Genomic DNA, 6,401 nt, shown 5'->3' with positions numbered 1-6,401 from the left:
AAAAAAAAGGGTGAAGTTAAAAAAAAAAAAAAAAAAAAAATATTAATATTCCCCTGTAAAAGATCACATAAGTCTTTCTTTCAGTGTGACCTTATTTGGTTTTCTCGTAGCCTTGGTCTTATAGAAACTTCATTCCTTCTATTAAGACTCATACATCATTAAAGCAAGGTTGACCCACTCACACTTAGGTTAAGCTATTTACATGTGGGTTAACGGCTGAGTTATGTGATTCATTGGAACCATTGTTGGAAAAACTGGGTGATCTAACTGGTAATCGCCTGGTTACTGGCCGGTTCCGATTTTGGGCAATTTTGGAGAACGGCTGATACATAAAAATAAAATAATAATAAAAAAAATGTATGTTCTTTACATTATGGTAAAAATTAAACATTGTTTTGGTCATTAACACTCACTTTTATATTTTTCCATATTTTTCAGATAATTTTAAAAATACCTTGAGGCGCAAATCGATTCTTTAAACAACCATTTCCATTAATTTTCAACTTCATTTGAATGTGTGTTGTTTTAATCATTCTTTATCTGTTTTTCATATTTTAGTAGTCTTTTTTTGTATCTCTTAAATTATTTTCAACACTTTTTTTACCTCTCAGGACTTGCCCCGTTAGAAAGGTTAAATTAGCCTGTTAAACCGGTTTTGGGATATGGTCTGGTTAACCGTTTCAGTTCGATTTTGTGAATACTAACTAGAACAAAACATTCGGTTAGAATGGTTAAATCAGCCGGTTTACCGGTTAGGCCGGTTAAATCGATTTTGAGCCAATTTCTGGTTAATTGTTTCGGTTCGATTTTACGAATACTAACTAGAATAGAACATTCACATTCACTGTAACATAATAGTTTCACTCTTTCTTTTATTTTAAGCCCGCTTTTCAATTTAAGCAAGGTATATTTAGTATTATTTGTTTACATAAAGGATTTAAACTTAGGATATTCGGCTTGGAACAACCCAATCTAGAGGGGGAAGTAGTTGTGATGGACTTGCTTCCCATTTGGTACCAGAAATATGTCATGTTCCATGGGAACCAATGAGATTTGTGAGAAAATGAGTCATTTCTATTTGCGTGGTTCCCACAAATTTTTTTAATTGATTATCTCGACAGTTAAATTGTTGATTCGAACCGATTTCCTTGGCAGCAAGTTTACATGATTAATTCGGTTTTAAGTAATGTCCACAAATGAATAAACAATAATAAGGGTAATTATAAAAAATATTATTATTTTAATTTTTAAAAATTTAGATAATACTTAAATTTTTTAAAAGTACATCTCTACTTATTTTGTCACGATTTTCCTTTCTTTTTTTTTCTTTTTTTTTTTCCCGAAATAACCTTAACAGATCATGCTTGATCACGTACCTCTTACCCGAGCCAAGGCTCCGGCCATGATGTCAAAGGGCTTATTCCATCACGGTCCTAATAGAACCTTGATGGTTTTTCAAGATACAAGGAACCTCAAGGCTCTAACAAAGCAAGCTGTGATTCTTAATCACTTGTCATGGTCTACTCGGACCATGATGGTGTGTTGTATTTCGAAGGACCATCATGGTTCTATTAAGACCATGACGGTCTATGAATAAGTGCTATGATCAATGATACTTTTAGGGCCCTTGCCATCAAGAAAGACTGGGTAGAGAGTTTCTTGATAAAGCATTAGGGACCGAATAGGTTTGTGAATAGTTTTCTGGCAAAAAAAAAAAAAAATCGTGACGTATTTGGTAAGGATGTAGATTTTAAAAAGTTTAAGTATTATTTGATTATTAATTTTTAAAATAGAGATATTTTCTATAAATACCTTAAAAATAAAAACTTTGGCATAAAAAGTGTAACATTTCAACTTTGATGTTTAAATTCCGACCATTTCAACTTTGATCTTTATAATCTCACACGTTTATAATGTGCATGTATGAATACATACCAGCCCACATACGTAGGAAAATTTATGTCCATGTGCCCATATAAATGCTGGAGTCATAGCCCGTTAGAATAGAGAGAGGGAAAGATCTATTTTCACGTGGAAGAGGGAAGAGTGGGATTGCTTACTTTCAGGTTTCAATTACTCATTACTCCCGTGTTTCAAAATCCGGATTGGTGGGGGTAGATTTTCCGCCTCATGTTTCTTTGTTAGATTGGTGAAGTGTTGATATAGATTAATATGAATCAATGATCTATGAAAATATAAAAATTAAAAGAAATTTTTTTAAATAGAGTATTATATGGGGGATTTAGGGAGACAAAGTAAAATATTATGTAAACATAGAAAAATGGGATTGTTTACAAAAAGACCATTTATCTTTTGGGTGTGGTTTCCATAAGGTCACAATTTTAAACGATTCAATTAAGGCGTACCTCCATATTTTATTAATTTTGGTGTACATATTTCTTGGGATTATCTGAAAATATATTTTCATCTCTAAATATAAAGTTTTAAATTAAAAAAATTAAAACGAAAACATATGAAAATCTTGAAAATTGACGGTCTAGATAATGTGTTGCAAGATCACTATTTCTAGGAATCAAAATCTATTTTTTTTTTTCATATTCGTACATCTTGATGTCGAGATGATCCAATAAAAGGATTTTTAACATTAAACAAAAATTTTCGATGGATTTTTTAGGTGCATATTTAATTCTACATTTTAAGGTTGCAAACTTCTATAGAATTTGTCTTTTATCTTTTGTACACGGAGGTCACAATCACGGTTGTCCTTTAAATTTCAAAATGGATGGTTGTAAGAGTGTCATTGAATAGATATAAAGTTCCAAAAAATTTCTCAAACTTTGCGACTCACCCCGAACCATCCAATTTGACATCTAATGAACGTGAATGGTTATGACCTCCTTGTAAAAAAAATAATCCCTAAAAAAAAACATTAAAAATAAGGTAAAAAAACAATAGGGTGTGTTTTAGGAGGGGTACGGGCCAGTACTTATATCTTTCCAATATTGTTCCGATCCTGACCAATTTGTTGTTCAGATTGACAATCTGGATTGAAAATCTCTAGATTTTCACTATGAAATACTCATAAAAGTAGCGCCCTTGCATTCTCCCACAGTACCATTCTTTAAACTTGCTCCGTCAAGCAAAAGGGCACCTTAGGTGTTTTTGCAATTAAATTTTGGGGTTCATTAATTACGCAGATGAGTATTTAAAAATAAAAAGAAAAGAAACAATTTAATCTAGTTTACACTTAGATAACAAAAAATGGGAACCTCCTATTCAAATTCATAATATTTAATGCCAAAAGATTTTATGCTCCTGAGGGAGCATACCATCCGTTTACTCCCTCAAGTACAACTTTTAGGACCCCAAATTCTGGGGTTGTAACCTTATCTACAATATGATAAATTTGATATTAAAAGTTTCCAAATCGCATTCTCCATGAACTTGAATAAAATAATGCCTTAAGATTAAATAAAAATCATCTAATTTTTGAAGAGTGAGGTCCGAGCATCGGAAAAATCATAATTAAAAAAAAAATAAAAAATTTCCTTTTTAAGGTAGTCATCTAGTGATTTTTAGATGAATCCCAAAATTTGGAGTAAAAAAAAATCCTAAACAAGTCTTCTGCCCAAGGAAGTAAGTGTAGAGTATACTCCTGCAACATAGTATATGTATTCATACTTAAATCTATTGTTTCTTTTTTAGAAGTAATTGAATTAGAGTTCCCGTCCTAGAGTCGTGAGTCATGACAGTACTCCTGAGAAAGAGAGCTTTCCTCAGGGGGAGAATAAAGGACAAGTTTCCAACATATAGTATTCTTACCCTCTCCATAATAACTTCTCTCTAAACTCTCTCTCTATAAATTCTCTCTACTTCCTCTCATGCATTCATCGTTTGTTGAGAGAACTAATAAAAAACAGAAAAAAATTATATAGAGTCAACCTCAAAAATTTCACTAGAAGAAGTTCTTTTGTTGCTCAAATATCCTCAAATTGATTATCTAGACATCAAGATAATAGAATATGTATATATCGGGTTTATAGTGATATACATCATTTTATATATATATATATATATATAAGGTTAGGTATCTAGAACATAAAAACCAGATAGAGATCAAGTTACTTGATCATTAGGTTGTCGTACCATAAACTTTATTTTGTCTACCAAATAATGTAATAGTCAACAACATTCAGATTCAAACCAGGTGAATGTCGGGAAGAAACCCATGGGAGCTAAACGTCTTAAGAAGGGGGGTCTATTGAGGTCTCTTAATGTATTCCATACATTCCTCCAAAAGAATCACGTAAAATCTCTCTCTCTCTTTTCAATTTTTTTTTCGTGTCCTTTCCCTGTCTTCTCTCTAATCCCTCTCCATTTCTTTAATTCCTTGTTTCTTTCTCTTTCTTCTCTCCCTTTGCATTTTTTTTTTTCTGTTAATGTGTTGTTATTGAAATTTTTTTTCCTTTCCTTTCTCTCTCCAAAAAGGTTGTTCTAATTGGGTTTCTTGCTGCAGGAGGTTGCAGATCTCATGCTTATCAGCATAAACATTCACAAGAGCACATGCCACCTGCTCTCGTGCAACCTGTGTTTTCTTGTGAGGGTCGATGACACAGTTCACACTGTTATTCTGATTATGCTTGGATCTCATGATCGTCACGGTAGACTCCCTGTCCTCAGCAAAAATTCCGACGACTTCTTCCTCTACCGCGCCAATTCTGACTTCATAGGTTTGAGGCCTCGCTCTTCATGTTCCCCTATCAGTTAATTCCAGTTGCATGTTTGTTATTTTATTTTCTCTTTCTCTATTTGCTGAAAGCTTATCTACTTCTTCCCCTATATTTTTTTCCCAGTTTCTCTCTCTGCTAATTGTAGATAACCCCTAAGAATTAAGCAATGTAGGTTGAGACTCCACAACTATTTTATTACATTTTTTCATTTTTTTCCTCTAAATTGGGATCGGTTTTACTCACTCTCCGCATCTAATTATTTGTCCACTTCTTATTATTGATATTTCTCTACCCCATTTTAATTTCTCTCTCTGTATCAGATTCTTATGCCTCCTTATCATTCCCCATCAAATGACTGACTGGTTTCTTAATGCTATTTCCCTTTCACTTTCATTGCTTTTGTTCCATATATACTGATTAAACCCACACACACTCTACATGCAAAGGTTTTAATGGGCGAATTGAAATGCAGCTCTGAGTCCAGTGGTGCCCATCGGTAGGACTGGAGGGAGGAACTTTCTGCTCCACAAAAAGAAGTAGGAGGAATACGACTTTGGTGAACAATATAAACAACAAGGAAGAAGAGGAGGAATCATCAAAGGGTATGCCACTAACTGGAAGCAATGGATCAATAAATCTCTCTCCTTCAACCTCCTCTCTCACTGAGCACTGTAATTTTTAATTGTTTCACTAGAAATACATTGATATTAAGAACCTATCTCATGTAGGAGGGCTTTTCATTTTATAGTTAGATTGATGCTTTAAGTGCAAGTTGTTACAATAAAATAGATGTAACTTAACATTTTTATAGTGAAGAAAAGGAAGTGTACAATAATCTTGGACCTTATGATTTAATAGAGAAAAAAAAAAAGAAATCTATAATCCTCATAGTGACGTATTGTATGTAATCAAAATAACAATTGAGGAACAAGTAACGATCCAATCAAAATAGCAACTGAGGAACAATTACCGCCCTCCATTTTTGCTTTCTCATTGCGCATGCTTTTCCTATTCCAAAGTTGTTTTTTGACAAGTTTTTTCTAAAGTACACAGCCTCAAATTTCATATTGATTAATTTATTTGCATGCTTTCTCTATTCCAAAGTCTTTTTTGACAAGTTTTATTTTTTAAGTAAACAATCTCAATTTTCAAATTAATTAAAATTATTTCGAAAGCCTGATGGCAGATTAAGCTAAATTATTTCCAAAGCCTAGTCTCATGGTTATAATTACAAAAGGAATTCCCTCCACAATAGCTACAAAACCTAAGAATTTCCCCCTCAATAGCAACGCTACCATCTTCTTTCTTCTTTTTTCTTTTTCTTTTTCAAAATGTGTTGCCAAATAAATATATATAAGCTGTAATAATTAGTACCCCTTGGAATAATAGTTGATTAATAAATGACTATTTCAAAATATTTGTTTTTAATTTGCTCTGCCCCAGTATTTCTCATTACAAGTATACATTTATTTATTTATTTCCATTTGTACATAATGATGTCATTCACCTTAAGATTGAAATAGACTAAAAAATATAAAATAATGCGCATTTCCATCCCTAGATTATACCATTTAGTAAGTCTTCGTTTTAGTGAATTTTACATCATAATGCAATTTTCTCAACAGAAAATCAGGTTAAGAGCCTTTCAATAAAGAATTTGTTTATCTCAATTCTCGAAGAATTTCTTCATGAAATCTTTTGTGTTGAAAA

At 32.4% G+C, this 6,401-nt stretch overlaps 1 long non-coding RNA gene across 1 annotated transcript; it reads left to right on the top strand.

The window, feature by feature from the left end:
- The first annotated feature begins 4,157 nt into the window (after nt 1–4,157).
- Nucleotides 4,158–5,526, top strand: LOC148781693 (uncharacterized). Its single transcript, XR_016058170.1, has 3 exons — nt 4,158–4,267; nt 4,478–4,691; nt 5,164–5,526. It is a non-coding gene; the product is annotated as an uncharacterized LOC148781693 (long non-coding RNA).
- The last annotated feature ends 875 nt before the right edge of the window (nt 5,527–6,401 follow it).

The sequence above is a fragment of the Amborella trichopoda genome, chromosome 6 (assembly GCF_054954075.1).
Source record: "Amborella trichopoda isolate Santa Cruz 75 chromosome 6, AtrichopodaSantaCruz75HAP2 v2.0, whole genome shotgun sequence".
Classification (NCBI taxonomy): Eukaryota; Viridiplantae; Streptophyta; class Magnoliopsida; order Amborellales; family Amborellaceae; genus Amborella; species Amborella trichopoda.
This window is presented reverse-complemented; position numbering and strand designations above follow the sequence as displayed.